Here is a 13133-nt window from a genome sequence, read left to right on the forward strand (position 1 = left end):
GCTCTTTGTGACACCACGGACTGTAACCCACCAGGCTCCTCTGTCCATGGGATTTTCCGAGCGAATGCTGGAGTTGGTTGCCGTTTCCTCCTCCAGGGTAGGTTCATGTTGAGCTTTCCGTTAGAAGGAACACCTAAAGTCTACTTCATCTTTCCACACAAATTGCCATCTTGAGGTCTCCCCCATTCTATGTTTGTGTAATTGATTTATTGAACCTGACTGCAAGGCCATATGTTTATCCTTTTTATACTTCAGTGTGGTTTTCAACTACAACAGAAATAATTTTTGAACTTTGAGTATCATCCATTATATTGGGCTTGGCAAAAAAGTTTGTTCATGTCTGGCTGAGTCCCTTCACTGTTCAGCTGAAACTATCACATTGTTAACTGGCTAAATACCCCAATACTAAATAAAAAGTTTTAAAAAAATTTTTTGTTTGGGTTTTTCTGTAAGATGTTAAACCTGATGAAAAACTCAAATGAACATTTTGCCAACCCATTGTTTATTATTCTTCTGTGCATTGTGTCAGCTGCAAAATTAATACATTTTTACTGAAATTTCTGAGAATTAAGATTGATCAGAGGGCTTCCCTGGTAGCTCAGATGGTGAAGAATCTGCCTGCAGTGCAGGAGACGCAGGTTCAATCGCTGGGTCAGGAAGATCCCTTGGAGAAGGGAAGGACAACCCACTCCCACATTCTTGCCTGGAGAATTGCATGGACAGACCATGGGGTCGCAGAATTGTACACAACTGAGTGACTAACACTTTCACTTTTACTTTCAAGATTGATCAGAAAAGGTGCATGAACAAGCCACTGATCAGACCTCTGTGAGAGTTACAGCACTCATGGATATATTTGTTCAAGCAATTGCAAATCTGTCTCTATGATCACCTAGATTTTCACACTTGCTATGAAAAGCTTTATTCTATAGATTATGAATTGTGTGTATGAATGCTAAATAAAAATAATGCTTATGATTCATTATTAAATTTACTGAAGGTGTTTATAAAGAAGTAACAAAATTAGGCATTTAAGGCTGACTGAAGAGGAAAATGTGTGGGGCTTCCCTGGCAGTCCAGTGGTTAAAACTCTGCACTTCCACTGCAGGAGGTGGGGATTCCATGTCTGGTCAGGAGAACTAAGGAAAGAAAAAAGAGGAAACTGTGGACCAATTCCCCAGGCCAGTTATAACAGTGAAAGCACATAGACCTAAAACTATAAAGCCACCATCTAGCAACAAATCCTGCAATAGGGGAGCGATTTGCTCTCAAACTGCAACTGCCTTATAGTGGTTATTAATAATTATTTATAAATAATTTTATATAAATATATATAATATAATAATATATTAATAATTTTATTAATTTATATAATAAATTGTTTATATAATTTATATAATATGATTTAATATAATTAAATTATTATATAATTAATAATATAATTAAATTAATTATATAATTATAAAATATAAATTATAATATGATTTATATAATAATCAGTTATTATAATACATTAATAATATTAATATATTACATAATAAATATAATATAATAAATATATTATATATAATATATAAATATATTTTATATTTTATTATAAAAATATAAATATTAATATAATATATATAATATTTATATAGTATATATGTTTATATGTGTATTATATATAAATATAAATATATAATATATATTATATATTATATATTAATATACTGTATATATAATATAATATAATGTATTATATATATTATTTTATATGTGTATATGTTTATGTATATATATTTATATATGTATATAAATATGTATATGTGTATATATGTGTGTAATATGTATATATACATATATAAATAGATATAAATATATTAAATATATATTAATATAATATGTTAATATATTGATATATTTATAATTATATATTAATATATAAGTATTTATATAATATATATTAATATATAATATAATATAGGTATTGTATATTGTATTTTATTATATATATATTATATATATTCGTGAGACATTCACGAATGCCCTCAAAGTTAACTCAACGCTCACTGGTCAGGCTTTCCACTGAGTGCCTATTTCAACCCCTTCTTGAGCCCTCCCCTCTCCTCTCTTCACTATCTGCAGAATCCTCACCCCCTTCTCTCATCTTCCATGGTGCACTAGTCAACCTCACTTTGTTTTGCAATATTTTATGACCAGTTTCTAGGACCTATCCTTTCATATCCAAATCACCCATTCAGGTCTCCAAAAAACAAAAATAAATGAGGTTCTCCATCTTAAGAAGAATTATGCTGCCACCTTAATTATGGTCAAATTAATTGCTAACCTTATGTTAGCATCTAGGGTGTGTCCAGTATTGTTCTCAGCACTTTAAATCGACTAAGCATCAGGAAAAGCTCATGTTCTTATGGAAAAGCTCATATGGTTTCCTCATTTATGAAGGAAGTGAGTAAGAGATGACCGGCCATGACCAGGAGGATCTGTTTTTGTTTTGTGCTTTGGCTGACCCATGTGGCTTTCAGGATCTTAGTTCCCTGACCAGGGATTAGACCCAGGCCACAGCCGTGAATGTGCCAAGCCCTAACCACCGGACCACTAGGGAATTCCCAAGAGGTTTCTGATTTTAAAGTGACATATTTTCTGCACTCTAACCAGATATTCTACATCCATTTAACTGAATAGTATTCTGTAACACATTCTCAAATGTAAGAAGACACTTTTTTCAGATAGTCTATTATATGTTGCTGAGTTTCATGATTATTTAATGTAATAACGTTAAATCTGAAGTCAGAATGTAAAATATGATACAGAGTATGACAATGTTCAGGGAGATTTGAAATTCATAAATCTGTAGATTGATTTCCATTCATCAGATGTGGAAAATTGAGCTAAACTGTCTTAAAATACCATGTGTGAAAGTGTTAGTCACTCAGTTGTGTCTGACTCTTTGTGACCCCATGGACTGTAGCCCGCCAGGCTGTCTGTCCATGTGGACTCTTCAGGAAGAATACTGGAGTGGGTTGCCATTCCCTTCTCCAGGGAATCTTCCCCACCTATGTCTCCTGCATTGGAGGTGGAGCCATATGTAACGGAAGCCTACTAAAGGATGGATATTGTTTACACTAATAACTTCATTATTAACTTAAAACCAGTTGCACACAGGTGTGCCTGCTATAAATAATTAATTTTTACAAACAGATAGGTGTATTATCATTGAAACATGTTTGCGAAGTGGAAATAATAATTACACCAGGACCACAGAGATACACTGAGACTGTCTTGAGCAAACAGATACATGGGTCCCTCTTGATAAAACTCAAGTTTCGTGAAACTGAATGATTGGTCTCCTCATTAATCTCATTTTTAGATCCCCTTAAATGAATTAAAATAGTATTTTAAAACTGAGGCTTAGAGAAAAGGTTTTCTGGGAAAGAAACATAAATAGAAGAATACTGACTTTTTATCCTAGGGGAAAGAGAGCGCAAAATAAATGTCGAATTTCAAGTTGCCTTATGTCTTACATAGGAAATGTTTTGTGGTTTACCCCTCCTCAGTCAGATTCCCTGGGATATAATCTGGGTCAATACTGAAAATGACCACAAAAGAAAAGAATCATATATATTAAGGAGAGTATTAAAAAACATATTGAAAGACTTTCTAAACATTTAGTTAGCAGGGTTTTTAAGGCAGCCGGGGTTGTTTAACCAATACACAAAGTTCCAGAGAACCCATGTGATCTTTGAAGAGTAAAGGCTATTAATAACTATATCTGTCTTCTGTTTTTCATTTATGTTTGTTGATAACAGGTCAAGAAAACATATAAAATCTATACTACCAGAACAGAATTTATAAGGATTACAAAGGATTCCTTTAGAATTATTTTCAATGAGGGACCGAGTGATGAATGGAATAGGGATTTCAATCGTCTGGATGCTGCCAGGATTTCTCTCCCTTCCTCTTTCCCTCCCCTCACTCCTCTCTTCCTTCTTCCATTTCTTCTTCCTTCTCTCCTTCCTCTTCCGTCTCATCTTTCTTTCTTCCTTTCTTAATATTTTTTCCCTTTATCTCCTGAAGCCTAGAACTGTACTTTGTACTCACTAGGATGCTAACACTCACTGATTGATCTTTTTAAAAACAAAAAAAAAAGATTGACTCTTTTGCTAACCTTTCAAAAACTTCCGTTTTAACCCTCAAATTTTTATCATCCTTCCTAGCAAGATCAGCAGGTCAGCATTGTCCCACACTCTGGCCTCACACTGATGTTAGGAAGGGCTGCTAAGAGCTATCCGACAATTACTTTGCATCTCATCAAAGGAGATCCTAGACACATATCACCTATTGTTTTTTCTTGGCTACTGGACAATATCTTGTCTTCATGAAACAAACTGTAAATCCCTTTAATAAAAGTTACCCTAGATATTCCAGGCCATGGGGTAGGGGTAGAGAAGTGTAGTAGACTGTTTCTAAATTTTAAAAAGAGAAAGGATATTAATAACTGAGAAAGCTTCCTATCACATTTCAACTATTTCCTTCCTCCCTGAGTGATTCAGTTTAACAACAGTGAATGAAAGAGAAAATCTAACACAGCCTCTGCTTGGCTTTGGTTTTTGAATCCTCGATTCGCCGCTTCCCTGTGCCAGATGGGGAAACAAAAGCCCTCTTTCAAGGTATTGGTTGCATGAAGACGGACAGCCTTCGATGGCCCAAGGCTGGGCTCTTGTCTAACACTCGGGCAGAAACGTTCCAAGGAGACACGGGTGCTGACCAAGTAAGAGAACTCCCTGGGAGGGCGCCCGGGCGGAGAACAGCAGGATAAGGGGCGCCGGGAGAACTGCTCTGCCGCTTGGCTCACAGTCTTGGCCTTTACGTGATGGGATTCGTTTCCAGGTTGTCTCTGGCCAATCATGCCGACTCACCGGCCCTTCCTGGTGGCGCACGCATTTCTCAGCCAAGCTGGATTCCAGCGAGAAGGATTCTGGGAGGTTGGGAGGACATAGTGGTGAAGAACCTGCCTGCCAGTGCAGGAGGCATAGAGAGACACTGGTTGGATACCTGGGTCAGGAGGAGCCCCCAGGAGGGCATGGCAGCCCCTCTAGTGTTGTTACCTGGAGATCCCAGGACAGAGGAGTAGGGCAGGCTGCCGTCCGCGGGGTCACACAGAGTCGGAGACAACTGAAGCGACTTAGCGCGCGCGTGTGTGCGCGTGTGCACACACACACACACACAGTACAACTGAAGCGACTTAGCGCGCACACACACACACACACACAGACACAGACACACACACACACACAGACACACACACACACACACACACACAGTAGGGCATGTGGACTGGCATCTGCTCTCTCCTTCTGACCTGTGCCGAATTCTCTCAGTTGGAGGTAGTTCAGTAGGTTCCACGTTCCTTACTACCGCAGGGAACTCATGCAAGTGGTTACTGTGAACACGGCCAGAGTGAGTGGGCGGTTTCAGTCAGTGGTTCTCCTAACATTATTACTGTGATGAAAGGATGAAATGCAAATGCAAATAAGACCCCTGGACCAGTGAGCAGCAAGAGTAAACAGTCAAAAAGCATGTTATTCTGAGATCGTCTTTCCTTCGATGGTATCTACGTGGTCTCTGGTAGCCCTGTCTTGCACCCAGACAGACTATGTTGGTGCCTGGGTAATGTTCTCTTAGAGATTCTCCCAAGGAACCCCAAATACTTACTCCCTGTGTTCAACAGTGCCCAGAAGGCCTTTAACGGGGAACAAAACCTCATACCTCCAGTGCCTGTGGAGGAAATCCTCCAAACTCTGGTCTTGAGTTAGGAGATAGATGGACGCCCCACCTCATGCCCCCTACCCACACCCAAGGTGAGCGTTGGAGTTTGTTCCCTGTGGACAGAAACTCCAAAATATCATAACGGGACCATCGAGAGAGGAGGCTGGGCCCCTGCTCAGATAAAAGATTAAAGACCACATATTACGTATTTCTCATTCTCGAAATTAAGGAGACCCTCCCGACTAGAAATCTCCTTGGAGGTCAAAAGGGGAGTGATGTCAAGTCTACCCGTACTCCTCTTTAGTGGAATCCATCTTGCCTGAGAGATGTGTGTGCACGCACGGGAGGATACTGAAATATTCTTAATACGGATTCTGAACCAGGCAAATCAAAATGATTGGCCAAAGGACACCCAAGGGAAGAAATGTCTCATAAAAGTGATTCAGACTGCCACTAGGGCCTGACTCTCTCTGAATCCACCCATGTGTCTGTCCACATGTACTGTATTCTTTTTCCTCCTAATAAACACTTGTTTCACTACTTCCTGTCTTTGTGGGAGTTCTTTTCTGCCAAGCCAAAGGGCCAGGGCCTTGTCCCTGACCTCTGGTCTAGTGTCTAGGATTCAGCTCTCACTGCCATGCCCTGACCTCAGTCTCTGGAAGCAAAGCCCCCGATTGCAGGTGGAGGCCACCCCAGATCAGTCTGAGGCAAAACAGTATGGTGTTCCCCCGCCCCACACCCTGCTTTCAGAGATACAGGATAATGTGTTTATTTCAGAATTACTTAAATTTAGTAACCTTAACAAACAGTGAGTTTGAAAGTAACAGTGATACTTTCGTAAGTCCCATTCAGGCCCCTTTTGTATTGGCTCAAGGAAACAATTATAGTTCCACTGATTCATTTCCTGGGGACCACCAGTTTTCCACTGGTTTCCAGACTCTCTCCCCCCCACCACACACCCCTCTTGGAATCCAAGGATAATATGTTTCTTTTGGAATTACTTAACAGACTTGGTAAGTTTAGAAGTAACAGTGACACTTTTATAAGTCCCACACAGTCCCCTTTTGTAATCACCCAAGGAAACAGTTCCACTGATTCCTTTCTTGAGGACCATCATTTTCCCACTGGTTTCTGGACAGTGTTTCTCTCTTTTGTTTCTAAACAGGACTTTTTTGAAAAGTGCAGTTTTGTTTTTTTAAAGACATTTATTTTATTTGTGGGCTCCTCTTCCTTGCGGTGCTTGGGCGTCTCATTGCGGTGGCTCCTCTCGTTGCTGAGCATGGGCTCCAGGGTGTGCGGGCTTCAGTCGCTGATGTGTGTTCTCAGTAGCTGCAGCCTGCAGGCTCCGGACATGGGCTTAGTAGTTGTGGCACACAGGCCAAGTAGCTCTGAGACACGCAGGATCTCCCCAGACCAGGAATTGAACTCGTGTCCCTTGTATTGGCCCTGGAGAAGGCAATGGCAATCCGCTCCAGTATTCTTGCTTGGAGAATCCCATGTACTGAGGAGCCTGGCAGTCTACAGTCCATGGGGTTGCAGAGTTGGATACGACTGAGCGACTAAGCACCCTTGCACTGGTAGGCAGATTCTTAACCACTGGATCATCAAGGAAGCCCCCCAGAAGTGTGGGTTTTGACGCTGGAAAACCAGAGAATAGTGGTTTCCTGGGGGTGAGAGCAAAGACAGAACAGGGGACAGAGAAGCAAAAAAAAAAAAAAAACCAAAAAACACCATATGTCAGGGCACCAAAACAGATAGGGACCTCAGCAAAACTTCACCTACATTACTGCCTCTCAGCTATTTTATTCACCTGCAGATTTCAATAAAGGACAAAAAAAGTTACAGCAGCCCACAGGGCATTTTTGAGACACAGAAGATTATCAAGGCTGCAAATTTCCTAAGAAACATCTGGGGTTAAGTTGGTGCACATGTATGAATAGTCTGGTGGCTTTAAGGATTTCTTTGTATCTTATTTCAAGAATGAAGGGTGATGTCAGTCAGTTAAAAAAAAACACAACCTACCCCCAACCCACAGCAAATCCTAGGATTTACTATTCCAGTTAAACAGTAAGATACATGAGAGCATAATAGATGAATAATTCATACTGGTTTTGTTTCAAAGTTAACCTGGAGCCTTGAGGTAGGCTACTCTTTAGGCATGAATTTTTTTTTACACAGTAGCTCAAGGCCTTCAATATTTAACTGCTTTATTTTTTTCCTTTAAGAAAAAATACTTATTAGGAAAGGTTGAAAAATAATCTCCCTGGGGGGAAAAAAGCCCTCATGAAAAATAAATCTGAGTAAGCTGAGTTGTGAAAGTGCTACTCCAATAGCAGCAGGAGCTTTGAAGTCTCTTTCCTGTTCAGGAACACTCAACTTCCGAGACAATAAATTTATAGCACAATAAGCTTCCGGCATCACAAAATCTGCAGTCAATCTGGGCTTCCAGGTCCTCTTGCATTTAAACCCGACTTCCTGTCACTCTCCCTTCAAAGGTCGTGGCACTTCTATTTTGGGGTGGGTAGTGGGGTGAGGATGGGGGTGGGTGAGAGCTTTCAGAGGTTTTAAAGGACTTTGTGTGTGTGTGTGTGTGTGTGTGTGTGTAAGGAGTATCTGACTTTTTCAGGCCATAACAGGTAGCTGCTTTGTGCATGAGCTGTGGTTCAGGTCTTTCTAAGAAATGACTCTTGGAATAAGAACCCAGAGGCTTAAAGCTCTGCTAACTGGGAGGTCGGAGTCTACAGTGACTCCGAGCATGGGCTTTGGAATCATATGCTGTGTTGTGCTGGGCTCAGTCGCTCAGTCATGTCCAACTCTTTGTGACCCCCATGGACTGTAGCCCACCAGGCTCCTCTGTCCATGAGGATTCTCCAGGCAAGAATACTGGAGTGGGTGGCCATGCCCTCCTCCAGGGGATCTTCCCAACCCAGGGATCAAACCCAGGTCTCCCACATTGCAGGCAAATTCTTTACCATCTGAGCCCCCAGGGAAGCCCCAGAATACTGGAGTGGGTAACCTATCCCTCCTCCAGGGGAACTTCCCAACCCAGGGATCAAGCCCACATTGCCTGCGTCTCCTGCATTGGCAGGCAGACCCTTTATTTTGGGCTACGCTGGGTCTTCATGGCTGCACAAGGGCTTTCTGCAGTTGTGGCAAGTGAAGCCTGCTCTTCGTTGTGGTGCCCAGGCTTCTCACTGCAGCGGCTTCTCTCATCTTAGAGCATGGGCTCTAGGACTCATGGGCTGCCGTAGTCACAACATGAGGGCTCAGTTGTCCCATGACAAGTGGAATCTTCCTGGACAAGGGATGGAACCTGTGTACCCTGTGTTGACAGGCAGATTCTTAACCACTGGACCACCAGAGACATCCCCATTTCCTCTATTTCTATGTCTGCATGTGTTTTTACACATTGTCAGCAGCTAACTTTGCTCAACCCCTTGGATTTTATACGCTGCTTCTTCACGCCCCTAGCCCTAAATTTGTAAGAAGATGATTCTTCTCTGATTGGGCTGAGATAGAGGCGAAGAGTCGGACACGACTGAGCAACTAACACTTTCACTACTCTTTTTTTGACTAGGAAAATACAGACAATTGAATTCATTTTGCTTCTTTTATGAAATTTTGGGTCATATCTGTGATGAAAAGTAAATAGAAAGAGGAACACGTAACTAAAGAACAGAACCTAAGTATGTTCACCTGAAATATCTAGACAATTGTATTAATAATAGCAGTATATGTTCTGGCCTCTGTTGGTCAGTTTAGCTGCCCCTGTGTCTCCTTCAGCCTGTGTGTGTGCTGGGAGATGGCATTGGATTACAACAAGGATCTTAATGGTGGCCTTCAAACCACTAACAGAGTTCTCGGTTTTGTAAGTTGACACGAGGCAGAAAGCTAGCATGCCTTTGGGTTCGTTGGTTCAGTGGAATTTCTTACTGAAATATTTTGTGTGATGTTATCTTGTCACTGCTTATGACAATATGCCCAATGCCTTATATACTTTAGAAGCAACTGTGGGGGTGAGGGGAATAGAGAGGTAGTACTCATTTTGTAACCACGTGTTGTACTGATAATCATGTATGTATATATGTGCGGTATACAAACAAATGCAAATGTATGTTCCTTGCCACTAAATTACTATTTTAGGGAGGTGCAGTGGAGCCAGAACAACAGACTGAGTTATACATTGATTTAGCCAGAGGCCAACCATCAAAGCCTCTGTTACTACAGAATAGATCCTGGGCAGAGATTAGAAGTTCTTTGTTTTATTAAAGGTAATATACCTTTCAAGTTACAAATTGGGTGTGTTGTGGCACTTCCCAGCAGCTAAGACTCAGAGCTTCCAATGCACCGGGTGTGTTTTGATTCCTGGTTCGGGAATCCCAGATGCCCTGGGGCTTGGCCAAAAAAGACAAACAAAAATAGGATATGTTGCATATCATCTGTGTGTATGTCTGTGTGTGGTAAATCCTTCCCAGTGTCATAAGTGTGAGGAGACATCTAGAAACACCTGGATGCTTGGAGGGAAATCATCTGTCTTACAGTTCTATATATTCTTATATTGATGTTGAGGAAAGATAGCCTTTGTTAGCTAAATAACTAAACTAAAAAGGGCCAGGGAGTTAAAAATACAGATTACTTTGTATAAAATAAATAAGCTGCAAAGATGTATTATACAGGGCAGAGAATAGAACCAATATTTTATAGTAACTGTGAATGGAGTAGTTATTGACTCACTATGTTATACACCTTAAATTTATCTAATATTGTAAGTCAACTATACCTCAATTAACAAGAAAAAGCACATGTCAAGCTATGTCACAAAAGAGATTAAAAAATTAAATCAGGGACTTTCTTGGTGGTCCAATGATTAAAACTCTGCACTCCCAATGCAGGGCATTCAATCCCCAGTTAGGGAACTAAGATCACTAATGCCAAAAAAGAAAAAAAAAAAAAGCTTAAAAAAATAATCAAATCAAGCTATTGTTTTTGCCTTTTATGTCTTAAAAACCTGAAAGGATTTTCTGTATCTGGGAAATAAAACCACAGAGCAAAAAAAACAACGTGAAATGAGGAAATCCAAAAGTCAAAGTGTTTGCTTCCTTTTCTCTCTGGGTCTGAGAGACCAGGTGAAACAGCAAACTCTTTAAACAAATTGCTGCACAAGAAGGGGCAAGAAGCCTTTTGTAGAAGGATTTTCACAGGAGACTAACAGGAGCTTTTTGACTTTTGCAGTTATCAAAATAAATCTCACACAAAGTCCTTGGTACTAAGTTACTGTACTTAGTTTCTGCTCACAGAGGAAAGGCCTGCAGGTGTGGACTGGTGCCAATTGCAAAGCCTTCTTGAGAGGCCCTTCAGGCAAGATCCACTCTCTGTTCGCAGTTGTCAGCATCTCCCTTTTCTGTTGGTGTCCAAACCCAGCAGCTCTCAGAGCTTTCCCATGGAAATAGTTGATAGTCATCACGCCTGTGGATAGCTAAAGTGCAAAATCTGACAGACCGATCCTTCCCCTCTAAGCAGATTTTTCAAACTCTATTTATCTGAAAAAGTTTTTGAGACAAACTTCTACATACCTCGGCTATGTTTGCTTGAGTTCTCTGGCCCCATAAGGGCCAGAGGGAAATTTGGGTCGTTAAAACCCGTATTAAGGGGCTTCCCAGGTGGCCCAGTAGTGAAGAATCTACCTGCCAATGCAGCAGACACAAGTTCGATCCCTGGTCTGGGGAGATCCCACACGCCATGCACCACGGCTCCTGAGCCTATGTTCGAGAGCCCCGGGGGAGCGATGTGCAGCTACTTAGCCCTCGAGCTGCAAGTACTGAAGCCCATGCGCCTTAGAGCCTTCGCAGGGAGAAGCCCGGGCACCACCTCTAGAGAAAAGCCTGAGTGGCAACAGAGACCCAGTTGTTGTTGTTGTTGTTTAGTGACTAAGTGGTGTCCGACCCTTTGCGACCTCACGGACTGCAGCGCGCCAGGCTTCCCTGTCGTTTGCTATCTCTCAAAGTTTGCTCAAACTCATATCCATCAAGTCAGTGATGCCACCCAACCATCTCATCCTCTGACCTCCCCTTCTCCTCCTGCCTTCAATCTTTCCCAGCATCAGGGTCTTCTCCAAGGAGTCAGCTCTTCACATCAGGTGGCCGCGAGAACCCCACGAACAGTACAAAAAGACAAGAAGAAGACACAGTACAACCAATATATAAATAAAATTACTTTGAAAAACCATATTAATCCTGCCAAGTGAATAAGGACAACTAGAGCTGCGTTTAATAAAGAATATCAACTCTCTCTCTCTCTCTCTCTCTCTCTCTCACACACACACACACCCAAAAAAGAAAGAAAGCAAGCAGGGAAGGGATATTTCATTAGAAAAGATCAAAATTAGTGTGCACCCAGGTCTGGATCTGGATCCAGTCTTTCCTGCCTCAGAGAGGAGGTACCTTGGAAGGCCAGAGGGAGGCTTCAGAGCCCAGGTGGATGGACTGGCCCCTTAGAGGGGGGTGCTCTGTCCTTCCAGCCCCAGCATTGGGAAGAGGCTTCCCGGAGAAGGCCTGGCCCGCTGAGGTGTAGTTGGACACTGGCACGCTGCGGTTTGACATCCAGAAGCCCAGTACCTCACTCGCCTTCACAAAAATCTGACCAGGGCTTGGGTGAGGCTGATGTCTGTGTGGATGCCCCACCCAGCGCCCAGCCTCGATGCCTCCCTGGTCTCTTAAAATCCCCACTAACTTCATCTGGGCCTCACTCGGCGTCCCCCAGTCACAAGTGCACTGACTCCGTCCTCCCATCTACCTGGTGCACTCGGGGCAGCAAGCCCCCAGGCTGCTGGCCTTCGGCAGCCCTGGGTCTGTGCTCGGGCAGACCAGCTGGGGCGGAGGGCAGAGCCTCTCTCTCACACACCTTGCTTGAGGCTGCGGGGCTCCCGTCAGCACGCTCCGGTGTGGTCATCGCCCGCCCCTGAGTTCCCCTGCATTCCTGTCTAAGCCCCAAGAAGCAAAAAACAGTGGTGTCACCTGCTGCGTGGCTACTACCTGGCGCGGCCTGCCTGATTCCGAGCCAGAGTCGGAGAGAGCAAGAGTCTGCCCAGCCACCTCCTCCGGGCAGATCCGCCCTTCACCCCCTGCCTGGCCACCCGCTCCTCTTGGCTTAGCCGCGCCCCTGTGGCCACAGGGAGGGGTCATAATGACCCTTCCCTTGCAACCACGTGGGTGGGGGTGGGAGGGAAGTTTCCCAAAGAAAGGGGGTGTCAGGCCCCAAACCCACCGGAACTCAGGTCTCCTGGCCAGCCTGCCAAAATTGTGTGTGATCAGTATTCTGAGACCCAGGACCAGGAGTGGAGAAGGGGGTCACAGGACTGCTCCAAG

General features: G+C 42.8%; 1 protein-coding gene across 3 annotated transcripts in view; it reads left to right on the forward strand.

Moving 5' to 3' along the window:
* The window catches only part of LOC122684451 (low-density lipoprotein receptor-related protein 11-like), a 79168-nt gene that overhangs the window by 23400 nt on the left and 42635 nt on the right, over nucleotides 1-13133 (forward strand). The gene's annotated exons all lie outside the window — the stretch shown is intronic.

Source organism: Cervus elaphus, chromosome 26 (assembly GCF_910594005.1).
Source record: "Cervus elaphus chromosome 26, mCerEla1.1, whole genome shotgun sequence".
NCBI lineage: Eukaryota > Metazoa > Chordata > Mammalia > Artiodactyla > Cervidae > Cervus > Cervus elaphus.